Source organism: Symphalangus syndactylus, chromosome 13, assembly GCF_028878055.3.
Source record: "Symphalangus syndactylus isolate Jambi chromosome 13, NHGRI_mSymSyn1-v2.1_pri, whole genome shotgun sequence".
In the NCBI taxonomy this organism is placed as follows: Eukaryota; Metazoa; Chordata; class Mammalia; order Primates; family Hylobatidae; genus Symphalangus; species Symphalangus syndactylus.
This window is the reverse complement of record NC_072435.2, coordinates 48633623-48650375: the sequence shown is the minus strand read 5'-3', so window position 1 is coordinate 48650375 and position 16753 is coordinate 48633623. Positions and strand designations below refer to the sequence as shown.

Sequence of the window (16753 nt, the reverse complement as noted above, 5' to 3'; positions counted from 1 at the left end):
GGCTTTCCACAAACTACACCCCACCCCCACGCCCACCCCAACGGGTAGATACCCCTGACCCCACCTCCGCTGCACCCAGCAAAACCCCTTCCCTTTGGCTCCCTGACAAGTGTGGCAGCCGGAACACTCAGTGCTACAAGGCTCTTTCCCCAGGAGCAGAGGAACCGGATGGCCCTCCAGAATCAGAGAGGAAGTGCAGGTGGGATGCGACACCGCTTTCCCTAGAAGGCAAACGTCAGGAACGGTCGAGTTGCCTCGGGCTCTTCCTGGACAGACCACGCAGCCATCGCTGGGGACACGGAGAGCCAGAAAGCTTCCCTGTCTCAGACAGTTATGGAAGCCTAGAGCTCCAGGATCACCACACCTGCCCCATCATGCTGAAAATGGTTTGGAGAGGGAAGCAGTCGTGACACCGACCCAAAGGACGTTTCTCCCGGATGGACTGGGAAGTCTTCTGGGTTGAAGACATTGAGCCAGAATAAGAAGCCCCTAGGCTTCTCAGAAACAGGGCCGGCAGAGCAAGAGGGAGGACAGACCAGAGGCCAGAGGCCAGAGGCCAGGCAGGATTGGCGGCAATGCTGCCACCACCACGGCCATCAGGGGAGGAGCGCCCAACGGGTGACTTGGTCAGGAAGGCCAGCCTTTGAGCCACAGAGATGCCTGCCCCATCCCGCAGCCGAAATCCTTCTCCGTCCCAGTGTCGAGCTGTGGATAGATGTCTCAAAGAGGGCAAAGGGCGAGAGGAGCGAGAACCCTCTTCCTGAAGTTCTGTGGGCACCCTCCTGTGGGTGGACAATGAGCCCCTCTGAGGTCTCTGTCCTTGGCTGGGGTGTGCTCGTCCTGAACCTAGCAAAGAGGCTGCGCAGGATGGGGAGGGGATGAACACTCCTGTGGCTCCGACGCAGATGCCCACGTTGCCCAGGCCTTCACAAACCCAAACTGGAACCGCGGCGATAACGGCTGCCAACGGGACACAGGACCCACGCAGAGACCCGGGGAGAGGCTGACCACAAGAAAGGCTGACGTGCCGGAAACCGCCCTCCGGCGCAGAGGGCACCTGTGTCCCAGCAAACACGCACGCACAGACGGACAGAGATAGTAACAGAGAGCGACGGAAAGAGCGAGAAGAGAGAGAGAGAGAAATCAGAGAGAGATATATGTGGGCACACAAAGACACACACCCACAGACACACTCACACACACACACATGCAGACGCACATGGACGCACACACCCCTAACGCACACAGACATACATGCAGCAGATTAACGCCCACCCCCAGGCAGCCCCTGAAGCTGCCAGGTTCTGCCTTCCGCGACTACGACCCACCGGTGAGAGAGCAGCCCACGGGCACACAGGCAGTCCTGTCCTGGACTTCACAACGGCACCATTTTGGGGAGACTCACGGGCACACCGTCCGTACCCGCCGGAGGCGGGCATCAAGCGCTGCCTTCCCGGCGATCGTCTGAGGTTTCTTCCTCCTGAGGCTTCTTCCTGCTGCTCGACCCTCCGCGAAACCCGGCCTCCGGACACCCTCCTGTGAACGCCCTGGCCAGGACTGGTCTCAGCCCCGCCTCCGACGCACGATCGCCCAGGGCTCCTACTTCGCCCGGTCTCAGGGACCCACCCCCGGGCAACGGCAGCGGTCACTGGGACCCAAGCGGCGGCTCCGGACTCGCGCATGCGCACTGGCCAGGCGGCGGACCCTTTCAAAAATGGCGGCGACGCGGCAGGCTGCGGGGACTGGGGCGGCTTTGGCGGCACAGCCCGAGGCGGCGGTGGGGAGGAGGACTGCCAGAGGGGTCTGCGGGAGACCCAGGGTCGGACCCATAGGAGTCTTGTGGTCAGGACCTCCTGGATCGGTCTTCCGCTTCGGATCCCGGTGGAGGAGGAGCTTCGGGGTGCCGGCTGGGCGGTGCGGAGTCCTCTTCAGATCGGATGACGGATCTCACGGGGTGATCGGGAATGGGGTTACAGTGCAGTGAGGCGGGAAGGGTCTCGCTGGGGCACAGACAGATCCTCAGGGCAGCAAGGCGTGCTGCCGCCGGAAAATGCACTCACCCATGAGCCCACTGCCTCCCTGCTTCCTGGGTGGAGCAGTGGCCTGCCTTCACGTCCATCGCCCGAGTGCTCCGGCATCCCGACACGGCTTCCCGCGACACGTGCAAAGACAGACAGAGGCGAGTCCGAGATGGAGCAAGTGTGACCACAGGTGGCACCGACGTCCCCCAAGAGAGACTGGAGTGAGCGGGTGTCTTTGAGGCCGTCGGGGGCGATGGCGAGACGGACAGTGATGTCCAGCCTTGCGCCCGGAGGCCATGGGAGACCTCCGCCACAAAGCTGAGGCAAAGCCCGGCGCACCTGAAAACCTGCCAGACTGGGCCGCCGCCCCAATGAAAGCCACATTGAGGGATGCCTGCCAGAGGGGCCGAGGGCTTTCCACAAACTACACCCCACCCCCACCCCCTCCCCGCCACCGGGTAGATACCCCTGACGCCACCTCCCCTGCACCCAGCAAAACTCAGTCCCTTTGGCTCCATGACATGTGTGGCAGCCGGAACACTCAGTGCTACAAGGCTGTTTCCCTCGGAGCAGAGGAACCGGATGGCCCTCCAGAATCAGAGGAAGTGCAGGTGGGATGCGACACCGCTTTCCCTGGGAGGCAAACGTCAGGAATGGTCGAGTTGCATCGGGCTCTTCCTGGACCGAATACGCAGCCATCGCTGGGGACACGGAGAGCCAGAAAGCTTCCCTGTCTCAGACAGTTATGGAAGCCTAGAGCTGCAGGATCACCATACCTGCCCCATCATGCTGAAAATGGTTTGGAGAGGGAAGCAATCGTGACACCGACCCAAAGGACGTTTCTCCCGGATGGACTGGGAAGTCTTCTGGGTTGAATACAGTGAGCCAGAATAAGAAGCCCCTAGGCTTCTCAGAAACAGGGCAGGCAGAGCAAGAGGGAGGACAGACCAGAGGCCAGAGGCCAGGCAGGATTGGCGGCAATGCTGCGACCACCACGGCCATCAGGGGACGAGCGCCCAACGGGTGACTTGGCCAGGAAGGCCCGCCTTTGAGCCACAGAGATGCCTGCCCCATCCTGCAGCCGAATTCCTTCTCCGTCACAGTGTCGAGCTGTGGATAGATGTCTCAGAGAGGGCAAAGGGCGAGAGGAGCGAGAACCCTCTTCCTGAAGTTCTGTGGGCACCCTCCTGTGGGTGGACAATGAGCCCCTCTGAGGTCTCTGTCCTTGGCTGGGGTGTGCTCGTCCTGAACCTAGCAAAGAGGCTGCGCAGGATGGGGAGGGGATGAACACCCCTGTGGCTCCGACGCAGATGCCCACGTTGCCCAGGCCTTCACAAACCCAAACTGGAACCGCGGCGATAACGACTGCCAACGGGCCACAGGACCCACGCAGAGACCCGGGGACAGGCTGACCACAAGAAAGGCTGACGTGCCGGAAACCGCCCTCCGGCGCAGAGGGCACCTGTGTCCCAGCAAACACGCACGCACAGAGGGACAGAGATAGTAACAGAGAGCGACGGAAAGAGCGAGGAGAGAGAGAGAGAAATCAGAGAGAGATATAAGTGGGCACACAAAGACACACACACACAGACACACTCACACACACACATGCAGACGCACACGGACGCACACACCCCTAACGCACACAGACATACATGCAGCAGATTAACGCCCACCCCCAGGCAGCCCCTGAAACTGCCGGGTTCTGCCCTCCGCGACTACGACCCTCCGGTGAGAGAGCAGCCCAGGGGCACACAGGCAGACTTGTCTTGGACTTCACAAGGACACCAATTTGGGGAGACTCACGGGCACAGCGTCAGTGCACCCCTGAGGCTGGGATCCCGCGCTGCCTTCCCGGCGATCGTCTGTGGTTTCTTCCTCCTGAGGCTTCTTCCTGCTGCTCGACCCTCCCCGAGTCCCGGCCTCCGGACAAACTCCTGTGCATGCCCTGGCCAGGACTTGTCTCAGCCCCGACTCCGACGCACGATCGCACAGGCCTCCTTCTTCGCCCAGTCTCAGGGACCCTTCCCCGGGCAATGGCGGCGGTCACTGGGACCCAAGCGGAGTGTCGGGACTGGCGCATGCGCACTGGAGAGGCCGACTCGCTGGTTCCTCCGGAGAGTCAGGCTGCGTACCCTTTAAAAAATGGCGGCGACGCGGCAGGCTGCGGGGACTGGGGCGTCTTAGGCGGCACAGCCCGAGGCGGCGGGAAGGGGGGACGACTGCCAGAGGGGGCTGCGGGAGACCCAGGGTCGGACCCGTAGGAGTCCTGTCGTCAGGACCTCCTTGATCGGTCTTCCGCTTCGGTTCCCTGTGGAGGAGGAGATTCGGGGTGGCGGCCGGGCTGTGGGGAGTCTTCTTCGGATCTGATGATGGATCCCAGCGGGTGATCGGGAGTGAGTTTATAATGCAGTGCGGCTGGAAGGGTCTCGCTGGGGCACAGAAAGATCCCCAGGGCTGCAAGGCGTGTTGCCGGCGGAAAATGCACTGACACATGAGCCCACTGCCTCCCTCCTTCCTGGGTGGAGCAGTGGCCTGCCTTCATGTCCACATCCCGGGGGCTCTGGCACCCCGACACTGCTTCCCGAGACACCTGCAAAGACAGACAGAGGCGAGTCGGAGGCGGAACCAGTGTGACCACACGTGGTTCCGACGTCCCCCCAGAACAGATGGAGTGAGCGGGTGTCTTAGAGGCCGAAGCGGGCGATGGCGAGGCGGACAGTGATGTCCAGCCATGCGCCCGGGGGCCACGGGAGACCTCCGCCACAAAGCTGAGGAAAAGCCAAGCGCACCTGAAAACCTGCGAGATGGCCCCGCCCGAATCCAAGCCACATTCAGGGATGCCTGCCAGAGGGGCCGAAGGTTTCCACAAACAACACCCCATCCCCAGGCCGCCACCGGGTAGGTGACCCTGACGCCACCTCCCCTGCACCCAGCACAACCCAGTCCCTTTGTCTCCCTGACATCCGTGGCAGCCAGAAGATTCAGTGCTGGAAGGCTCTTTCCCCAGGAGCAGAGTAACAGGATGGCCCACCAGAATCAGAGAGGGAGTGCAGGTGGGATGCCACACCGCCTTTCCTAGAAGGTAAATGTCACAAAGGTCGGGTTGCCTCGCGCCCTTCCTGGACCGACCACGCAGCCATCGCTTGGGACACGGAGACGCAGGAAGCTTCCCTGTCTCAGACAGTTATGGAAGCCCAAGCTCCAGGATCACCACACCTGCCCCATCACGCTGAAAATGCTTTGGAGAGGGAAGCGATCATGACACCGACCCCCAGAAAGTTTCTCCCGGATGGAGTGGGAAGTCTTCTGGGTTGAAGACATTGAGCCAGAATAAGAAGCCCCTAGGCTTCTCAGAAACAGGGCAGGCAGAGCAAGAGGGAGGACAGACCAGCGGCCAGAGCCCAGGCAGGATTGGCGGCAATGCTTCCACCACCACGGCCCTCAGGGGAGGAGTCCCCAACGGGTGACTTGGCCAGGAAGGCCAGCCTTTGAGCCACAGAGATGCCTGCCCCATCCCGCAGCCGAATTCCTTCTCCGTCCCTGTGTCGAGCTGTGGCTAGATGTCTCAAAGAGGGCAAAGGGGGAAAGGAGCGAGAACCCTCTTCCTGCAGTTCTGTGGGCACCCTCCTGTGGGTGGACAATGACCCCCTCTGAGGCCTTGCTCCTTGGCTGGGGTGTGGCCGTCTTGATCCTAGCAAAGAGGCTGCGCAGGATGGGGAGGGGATGACCACCCCTATGTCTCCGACGCAGATGCACACATTGCCCGGGCCTTCACAAACCCATATTGGAACCGCGGGGAAAACGACTGCCAACGGGCCACAGGACCCAGGCAGAGACACGGGGTGAGGGTGACCACAAGAAAGGCTGACGTGCGAGAAGCCACCCTCCGGCGTTGAGGGCACCTGTGTTCCAGCAAACACGCACGCACAGACGGAAAGAGATAGTAACAGAGAGCGACGGAAAGAGCGAGAAGAGAGAGAAATCAGAGACATAAGTGGGCACACAAAGACACACACACACACACACACACACAGACGCACACACCCCAAACACACACAGACATACATGCAGCAGGTTAACACCCACCCACAGGCAGCCCCTGAAGCTGCCGGGTTGTGCCCTCCGCGACTACGACCCACCGGTGAGACGGCAGCCCACGGGCACACAGGCAGACCTGTCCTGGACTTCACAAGGGCACCACTTTCGGGGAGACTCACGGGCACACCGTCCTTGCACGCCTGAGGCTGGGATCCCGCGCTGCCTTCCCGGCGATCGCCTGAGGTTTCTTCCTCCTGAGGCTTCTTCTTGCTGCTCGACCCTTCGTGAATCCCGGCGTCCAGACAAACTCCTGTGAACGCCCTGGCCAGGAGTGGTCTCAGCCTCGACTCCGACGCACGATCGCACAGGGCTCCTACTTGGCCCATTCTCAGGGACCCATCCCCGGGCAATGGCGGCGGTCACTGTGACCCAAGCGGAGGCTCGGGCCTCGCGCATGCGCACTGGAGAGGCCGACTCGCCGCTTGCTCCGGAGAGTCAGTCTGCGGACCCTTTAAAAAATGGCGGCGACGCGGCAGGCTACGGGGACTGGGGCGGCGGTGGCGGCACAGCCCGAGGCGGCGGGAAGGGGGGACGACTGCCAGAGGGGACTGCAGGAGACCCAGGGTCGGACCCGTAGGAGTCCTGTAGTCAGGACCTCCTTGATCGGTCTTCCGCTTCGGTTCCCTGTGGAGGAGGAGCTTCGGGGTGCCGGCTGGGCGGTGCGGAGTCCTCTTCGGATCTGATGATGGATCCCAGCCGGTGATCGGGAATGGGTTTACAATGCAGTGAGGCGGGAAGGGTCTCGCTGGGGCACAGAAAGATCCCCAGGGCCGCAAGGCGTGCTGCCGGCGGAAAATGCACTGACCCATGAGCCCACTGCCTCCCTCCTGCCTGGGTGGAGCAGTGGCCTGCCTTCATGTCCACGTCCCGGGGGCTCTGGCATACCGACACTGCTTCCGGAGACACGTGCAAAGACAGACAGAGGCGAGTCCGAGACGGAGCCAATGTGACCACACGTGGCACCGACGTCACCCCAGAGCAGATGGAGTGAGCGGGTGTCTTAGAGGCCGAAGCGGGCGATGGTGAGGCGGACAGTGATGTCCAGCCGTGCGCCCGGGGGCCACTGGAGACCTCCGCCACAAAGCTGAGGAAAAGCCAAGTGCACCTGAAAACCTGCGAGAGAGTGCCTCCGCCCGAATCCATGCCACATTCAGGGATGCCTGCCAGAGGGGCGGAGGGTTTCCACAAACTACGCCCCACCCCCAGCCCGCCACCAGGTAGGTGACCCTGACGCCACCTCCCCTGCACCCAGCACAACCCAGTCCCTTTGTCTCCCTGACATCCGTGGCAGCCAGAAGATTCAGTGCTGGAAGGCTCTTTCCCCAGGAGCAGAGGAACCGGATGGCCCTCCAGAATCAGAGAGGAAGTGCAGGTGGGATGCCACACCGCCTTTCCTAGAAGGCAAATGTCACAAAGGTCGGGTTGCCTCACGCCCTTCCTGGACCGACCACGCAGGCATCGCTTGGGACACGGAGACGCAGGACGCTTCCCTGTCCCAGACAGTTATGGAAGCCCAAGCTCCAGGATCACCACATCTGCCCCATCACGCTGAAAATGCTTTGGAGAGGGAAGCGATCATGACACCGACCCCCAGAAAGTTTCTCCCAGATGGAGTGGGAAGTCTTCTGGGTTGAAGACATTGAGCCAGAATAAGTAGCCCCTAGGCTTCTCAGAAACAGGGCAGGCAGAGCAAGAGGGAGGACAGACCAGACGCCGGAGCCCAGGCAGGATTGGCAGCAATGCTGCCACCACCACGGCCATCAGGGGAGGATCGCCCAATGGGTGACTTGGCCAAGAAGGCCAGCCTTTGAGCCACAGAGATGCCTGCCCCATCCCGCAGCCGAATTCCTTCTCCGTCCCTGTGTCGAGCTGTGGCTAGATGTCTCAAAGAGGGCAAAGGGGGAGAGGAGCTACAACCCTCTTCCTGCAGTTCTGTGGGCACCCTCCTGTGGGTGGACAATGATCCCCTCTGAGGCCTTTGTCCTTGGCTGGGGTGTGGTCGTCTTGATCCTAGCAAAGAGGCTGCGCAGGATGGGGAGGGGATGAACACCCCTGCGGCTCCGACGCAGATGCACACATTGCCCAGGCCTTCACAAACCCATATTGGAACCGCGGGGAAAACGACTGCCAACAGCCACACGACCCAGGCAGAGACACGGGGTGAGGCTGACCATGAGAAAGGCTGACGTGCGAGAAGCCACCCTCCGGCGTTAAGGGCACCTGTGTCCCACCAAACACGCACGCACAGACGGAAAGAGTAACAGAGAGCGACGGAAAGAGTGAGAAGAGAGAGAGAGAAATCAGAGAGAGACATAAGTAGGCGCACAAAGACACACACACACACACACACACACACACACAGTCTTCCTGGGGCAGAAGTATGCAGCGACCTGTGCTCCCAGCCACACAAATCCCTGAAAGTACTGCTGGTGTCCAGCTGTCATTCAAGGTAATAGACACACTAGCAGGGACAGAGGCAGCAAAATGAGTTTCCTAGATGATGGCAGGGCAGGTAGCCTGAAGTATATCTCAGCCAGCTAGGCACGGAAGGGAAAAGCTGAATGACTCTAAAGAGAAATCACCCCTTTTGTACCAAAGGGAGAGAATCAGAATGAATCCCTTTTACAATCGCATCAAAAAGAATAAAATACTTTTGAATATATTTAACCAAGTAAGTAAAAGAACTGTACAGTGAAAACTATAAGATATTAATTTTAAAAAATTTAAGAAGACAAATGGAAAGATACACTGTGTTTATGACAAAATCGTGACCTTTACAGCAACGTGGATGCAGTTGGGAGCCATTATCCTATGTGAGTTAATGCAGAAACAGAAAACCAAATATCCCACATTCTCACTTATAAGTGGGAGCTAAACTGAGTACACATGCACATAAGCATGAGAACAATAGACAATAGAGACTCCAAAAGGCTTAAGTGAGTAGGATCAAGGGTTGAAAAACTACCTGCTGAGTACTACATTCACTATTTGAGTGACGGGATACCAAGCCCAAACCTCAACATTATGCAATATATTCATGTAACAAACCTGCACATGTACCCCCTGAATCTAAACAAGCAAACAAAAATAAAACCAATAAATGGTTTATGTTAAAGAGTAAAAGAAATTCTGAGGTGCAAAAAAAGAAAAGATATACTGAGTTCATGGACTGGAAGAATTAATATTGTTAAATACTACCCAAAGTGATCTACAGAGTCAATACAATCCCTATCAAAGTTCTAATTGCATTTTTCACAGAAATGTAAAAAAATCCTAAAATTCATATGGAACCACAAAGACCCTGAATAGCTAAAACAATATTGAAAAGGAAGAACAAAGCTGGAGACATCACAATTCCTGATTTCAAATTATAATTCAAAGCTATAGTAATCAAACAGTGTGGCACTAGCATAAACATAGACATATAGACCAATAGAACAAAATAGAGAGCCCAGAAATAATCCCACCTATGGTAACAAGTTTTTGGCAAAGGCACCAAAAATGCCCAATAAGGAAAGGATAGTCTTTTCAATAAATGGTGGGACAACTGGATATCCATACGCAAAGAAATGATATTGGATCTTTATATTATGCCATACACAAAAACTAATTCAAAATGGATTAAAGACAAGTGTAAGACCTGAAACCATAAAACTCCCATGTTTGAAGAAAACATGGGAAAAACTCCATGACATTGGTCTTGGCAATGACTTGTTTGGTTATCATACCAAAATCACAGGCAACAAAAGCAAAATTAAACAAATGGAACTGCATCAAACCAAAAAGTTTCTACACAGCAAAGAAAACAATCAACAAAATGAAAAGACATATGGAATGCAATATTTATGTGCACATCCTCTATCTGATAAGTAGTTAATATCTAAACTATCTTAGGAATACAACTCTATGGCAATAGAACAGCCCAATTCAAAAATGGGCAAAGGACCTGAGTGGACATATTCCCAAAGAAGACATACAAATGGCAAACAGGTATATGAAACGATGATCAATATCACTAATCATCAGAAAAATGAAAGTCAAAACCACAGTGAGATATTACCTCACACATGTTAGGTTGGCTATTACCAAAAAGTCAAAAGATAAGTGTTGGGAAGGATATGGAGAAAAGGGAGCCCTTCCACATTGTCAGTGGCAATGTAAATTGGTATAGCCATTACAGAAAACAGCATGAAGAAAACAGTAGTTTTCTCAGAAAACTAAAAATAGAAATACCATAGGATCCAGCAATTCCACTATTGGGTATATACCCAGAGGAAATGAAATCAGTGTGTTGAAGAAATGTCTGCACTCCCGTGCTCATTGTAGCATTATACACAATAACCAAGATGTGGAATCAACCTAAGTGTCTGGTGACAGATGAACAGGATGGTATGTATGTAGACAATAGAATATTATTCCACCTTAAAAAGAAGGAGATCCTGCCGGCTGAGACAACATGGATGAACCTGAAGTATATTGTGCTAAGTGAAATAGCCAGATGCAGAAAGACACATACTGCATGAAGTCACTTACGTGTGGTAAAAACAGATATTAGAATGATGGTCATTAGAGACTAGGGGTGTGGGAAATGAGAAGATGTTAGCCTAAGGGCATACATTTTCAGTTATAAGATGAATAAGTTCTAGAGACCTAATGTACAGCATGGTTAATAGTAGCACACACTTGAAATTTGCTAAGAAAGTAGATCTTAAGTATTATCAACACAAAAAGGAAGGCAAAGTTAGAATGGCGATCATCAAAAAGAAAACAACAGATGCTGGAGAGGATGTGGAGAAATAGGAACACTTTTACACTGTTGGTGGGAGTGTAAATTAGTTCAACCACTGTGGAAGACAGTGTAGTGATTCCTCAAGGATCTAGAACTAGAAATACCATTTGATCCAGCAATCCCATTACTGGGTATATACCCAAAAGATTATAAATCATTCAACTATAAAGACACATGCACACATATGTTTATTGCGGCACTATTCACAATAGCAAAGACTTGGAACCAACCCAAATGTCCATCAATAATAGACTGGATAAAGAAAATATGGCACATATACACCATGGAATACTATGCAGCCATAAAAAGGATAAGTTAATGTCCTTTGCAGGGACATGGATGAAGCTGGAAGCTATCATTCTCAGCAAACTATCACAAGAACAGAAAACCAAACACCACATGTTCTTACTCGTAAATGGGAGTTTAACAGTGAAAACACATGAACACAGGGAGGGGAACATCACACACCAGGGCCTGTTAGGGGGTGGGGGGCTGGGGGTGGGATACCATTAGGAGAAATACCTAATGTAGGTGACGGGTTGATGGGGTTGATGGGTGCAGCAAACCACCATGGCACGTGTATACCTATGTAACAAAACTGCACGTTCTGCATGTGTACCCCAGAACTTAAAGTATAATAAAAAGGGGGGGCAATTATATGAGGTAATAGATATATGAATTAGCTTGATTGTGATGATTATTTCATGATGCATATGTATATCAAACCATCACACTGTATACCATAAATGTATACAATTTTTGTTTGTCAATTATTCTTCAGTAGCACCTAGGGAAAAATTGAACTTTGATGCTATCGATTTTTTTCCATCTGTACCCATCGGTGGTCTTCTTGGAGAGAAAGAAGAAAACCTGGGAACCTTGCCATTTTCTAACTTCTGACATAAAATGCTTTCTTCTTCTCCAAGTATTTTGGTGGATTGAGTTGCTTTAGTCTGGGTTCCTCCAGAAGCCAACTCTGAGACAATATTTAAGTGCCAATAGTTTACTTGGGAGGTGCTACAGGAAAACCCTAGTAGGGTAGAGAAAAGAGGCAAGGAAGGGAAGGAAGCCAATTAAGAGGGCATGATCATGCCAGTTTCCACCATAGGCAATTGGAGCACCAGGAATTGGTATAGAACACTCACCTCAGAGTTATCATTCAAAAGGTGAGGTAGGTGGGCATTTTTCCACCAATCCACATCAGTGACTGGTTGAGAAAAATAATTTCCCTTTCCTGGAAACAGTAATTTCCCTTTACTTTCAGCCTCCCTCGCAATCGAGAGACTTCAAACAAAAAAATAAATCAAAGGTGTTAACAGTTTGCAGTCGACCTGGGTGCATAGAAATGTAACTTGTTTACTACAAAAGTCAATTTCTGTCTTTTCAGGTGACTCAGTCTTTTAACAATGCAAAGGCTCTTCCCCTAATCCCTGCAGTTCTAAATTACTGAGTGCCCCATTCTAGAATAGTGTGAGGCTCAACTTGATCTTTCAGGCAAGCTTACCTGCACTGTTGCTTAGGCCTGGCCAGTCCCTCTACAGTCCTCTCCTACCCCTATTGGACTCCCTGAGGGAAATATTAATCAATGAAAACAAGATAGGTCCACTAGGGGAAGAAACTATTGATGCCTTTTCAATATCATAAAGGCATAAAACATCTATTGTTTCAGTCTGACATGTTAAGGAGAGAGGAATAAAACTGAAAAATAAACAACAAACAACTCTAGCATCTTTGAAGGAGAAAATAATTTCCAGTTTAGTGACACAGCCTCAAAGACCCAAACACAAACATTAATGGAAGTACTTATCTGGAAATCACTGAAAGGGTTTTGTGGTTGTTTTTGTTATGTTTTTTCAAAGTACTCTGTAGAAAAATCTTGAAAAGAAAGCGCTCTGAGATGTCTACATCTTAAAAGAATAGAATTTTTATAATGCTTATGACAGCTACTTATAAAGTACATCAGTTTAAAAAAAAAATCTCATTGTGTTTTGCTGTAATAACCTAAAGGCTGCTTCTGAAAGTGCCCACCAGCCCAGGAAGCAGTTCGTACACTCAGAGATCACAACTAATCTGAGACGGAGCATTGCTGTCCTCAGAGAAGGGCTGGGGATGGGGGCGGGAGGAACGCAACATAAATGCAGGTGTTTTCTTTTTCCTGACCCAAACGTCAGGAAGTGAAAAAGTCTACAAAACAATGTTAACTCGCCGGGCGCGGTGGCTCACGCCTGCAATCCCAGCACTTTGGGAAGCCGAGGCGGGCGAATCACGAGGTCAGGAGATCGAGACCATCCTGGCTAACACGGTGAAACCCTGTCTCTACTAAAAAAATACAAAAAATTAGCCGGGCATAGTGGCGGCTGCCTGTAGTCCCAGCTACTTGGGAGGCTGAGGCAGAAGAATGGCGTGAACCCAGGAGGCGGAGCTTGCAGTGAGCCGAGATCGCGCCACTGCACTCCAGCCTGGGCGACAGAGCGAGACTCCCGTCTCCAAAAAAAAAAAAAAAAAAAAAATGTTAACTCATGGGTTCCTCATAATTTGATTTGGAAAATAATTAAGTTGTTATTATTAACTCCAATAAAGCACACAGGGAGCCTCTGTGACATAACTTTTTTTTTTTTTTTTTTTTTTTTTTTTTTTTTTTTTTTTTTTTTGAGACGGAGTCTCGCTCTTTCGCCCAGGCTGGAGTGCAGTGGCGCGATCTCGGCTCACTGCAGGCTCCGCCCCCCGGGGTTCACGCCATTCTCCTGCCTCAGCCTCCCTTGTAGCTGGGACTACAGGCGCCTGCCACCTCGCCCGGCTAATTTTTTGTATTTTTAGTAGAGACGGGGTTTCACCGTGCTAGCCAGGATGGTCTCGATCTCCTGACCTTGTGATCCGCCCGCCTCGGCCTCCCAAAGTGCTGGGATTACAGGCGTGAGCCACTGCGCCCGGCCCGACATAACTATTATGAGATTCATTGGACTCAAACTTTCTCGGACTTTTTAACTTTGAAGTTGTAAGCTTGAGGTTGAACCAATGTAGTATTTCTTACTTTATTTTTTATAGACTTTAAAGCCGGAAAATGTACTGAGCTTGGGAATAGCAAGAGAAAGCACTTCGTTTCCCTCTCCTGACACCAAGTGATCCCATCCCTGTGTTTAGGCCTAGGCCGACTTTCCAAGCTGTGCGTCACTTCCATGCTTTGGAGCATTTTACATATATTTACCCACTTCATACTCATGACAATACCATTAAGTATCCACGATGATCAACTCCATTCTACAAATGAAGAAACCGGCACAGTGAAGGTAAGTAGTTTTCCCTGGTCTCATAGTTAGTAAGGGTAGAGCAGGAATTGATTCCAGGCAGCCCTGTTTGTGTTCATGGTCCTAGAGGTTGTCCTTACCCAGTCCCAGGAAACAAGTTGTGAAGGAGACGCAGTGGATTTTGTTTTGTTTTGTTTTGTTTGGAGAGTTTGTTTGTTGTTTGATAACATTGATCTTCTTGTCTCCTTAGCCTTTCTAGAACTTCGTTAAAATCATCTAAAGTCTCCTGGCCTATTGTCATAGGCCTGAACATTTTCTAACCAATGTTATTTAAACATTTACATGCCGTCTTCTCCAGGACACTGTCTTATCTGTCTTTGTAGCTCTCATAGAATTTAGTATCCTTGTTTATACATAGTAGGTTATATATATTTTTATGTGTGTGTAGATTTATATTTGTGTGTATATGTATAGTTCTGTGTGCATATAGATGTATATGTGTGTATGTATACATTTAGTATATACCATGTCTTAATCAATTACACAATGTTTTGACTCTACCATTCTGTATGAGAAAACCAAGCCATTTCTCACACTCAAATTTGACCACGCAACCACATGAATATGACAGCACTCGACATATCAGACACATTGGAAAACATTCTGACTTTCCCAAGGTCTCAGGCTATTTATCAAACTCGATAGAAAATGTAAGCATTTCATGTACATGTGTTTTGAAACATTTCAGCTGTTTCACATCACATGCTACTTAGAAGTAGGAAATGATTGCAGTATGGTTTTAAAAATATGGTATGCAGGTATATTCTTGTATTTCTGTAAGTTTCAAAAGAAAATGATGACAATTCACCAATTCCTTGCTGAAGATATGTGCATAGGCACACATGGTTTTCTCACCTGCACTAATCATGGTACCTGGTTAGCAAGAACCTGCCGAAAATTATTTACACTTAAAAGTGATAACTTTGGGGCCGGGCGCGGTGGCTCACGCCTGTAATCCCAACACTTTGGGAGGCCGAGGCGGGTGGATCACGAGGTCAGGAGATCGAGACCATCCTGGCTAACACGGTGAAACCCCGTCTCTACTAAAAATACAAAAAATTAGCCGGGCGTGGTGGCGGGTGCCTGTAGTCCCAGCTACTCGGGAGGCTGAGGCAGGAGAATGGCGTGAACCCCCGGGGGGCGGAGCCTGCAGTGAGCCGAGATCGCGCCACTGCACTCCAACCTGGGTGACAGCGACGAGATTCCAACTCAAAAAAAAAAAAAAAATGATAACTTTTGTTACTATAAGTTTCTTAAAATTTCAATATAGCAATTTTTAGCATTGTACCCACACAGTTTTTAGGACAAGAAAGGCTACTTCTCATATTCTTTGAAGAATACTTCTATGGATTTTTAAATCCTTTTAGTCAAGAAATATCTCAGGTAATCCTTGCTTAGCAATGTTTTATTAGGTAGAGAACATGGCAGTATATTTTGGATATAATCCAAATCTACAGTGGGGTGGTACATGTGAGAAGTTTGATACAACTTAAAAAGACCTAGTCTGGTGCTCGCTTTGGCAGCACATATACTAAAATTGGAACAATACAGTGAAGATTAGCATGGCCTTTGCCCAAGGATGACAAGCAAATTTGTGAAGTGTTCCATATGTTTTTGAACAATGAGAACACGTGGAAACAGGGAGGGGAACATCACGCACTGGGGCCTGTCAGGGGATGGGAGGCAAGGGGAGGGAGAGCATTAGTACAAATTCCTAATGTGTACAGGGCTTAAAACCCAAATGATGGGTTGATAGGTGCAGCAAACCACCATGGCACATGAATACCTAGGTAACAAACCTGCATATTCTGTACATGTATCCCAGAACTGAAAGTAAAATTTAAAAAAATGAAAAAAATACTTTAAATTTTAAAATAAACTTAAAATTTACTTAAAAAACAAAAGACTTAGTCTCAAATTCTAGTCCAGACTCTGCTAGGCATGACCTCCTACATTCCTATTGTCCCTCTGATGTAATGGCTTTAATCACCAAAAAGGGGTTGAGCCTGAAGCTTCTGTAGTTTCTTCCTTTTCCAGAATGCTATCAAAAGCATCTGATTTTGGCAGCTCATGTTCCAAATTTGCCATTAAAGTCACAATTTATGTGTCTGACTCAAGTAGATTAATAAAGAGTACAGTCATTACCACATGTATTGGATCAAAAAAAACTGTTTACTCTTATTTTCCCTCTTATTGTATTGGAAACCTACTTCCCTAAATTGACTAAAACTAATCTGTTGTTTAGAAAGTCATATAGACATAAATTAGGTGAGATAAAGATGGTTTTAGTTCAGATCCCTAAACAGGGATCAACAATACTCTTTTTCCTCCTAACATTCCTGGCTTAGTGACCTGACTTTATTTTGACTATATTATAAAGCAAAGAATATGGTAGTTTTAGTTAAATTGTTATTATGAGCTAGTTTGGAATAGTAGTATCATATAATGTGTGTTCAATAAAGGAAATTAGTATACTTGAAAACAATTCTTTCTATCCTAGAGCTCATAGTAGAATAGATTTAACTTATTATTTTAAG

The 16753-nt window shown here is 50.6% G+C and overlaps 1 protein-coding gene and 1 non-coding gene across 2 annotated transcripts in view; one reads left to right on the top strand and one right to left on the bottom strand.

Moving 5' to 3' along the window:
• Nucleotides 1-16753, bottom strand: part of LOC129459809 (zinc finger protein 850-like) — a 283509-nt gene that overhangs the window by 167115 nt on the left and 99641 nt on the right.
• Nucleotides 15724-15830, top strand: LOC129461410 (U6 spliceosomal RNA). The gene has a single exon (XR_008650544.1). It is a non-coding gene; the product is annotated as a U6 spliceosomal RNA (small nuclear RNA).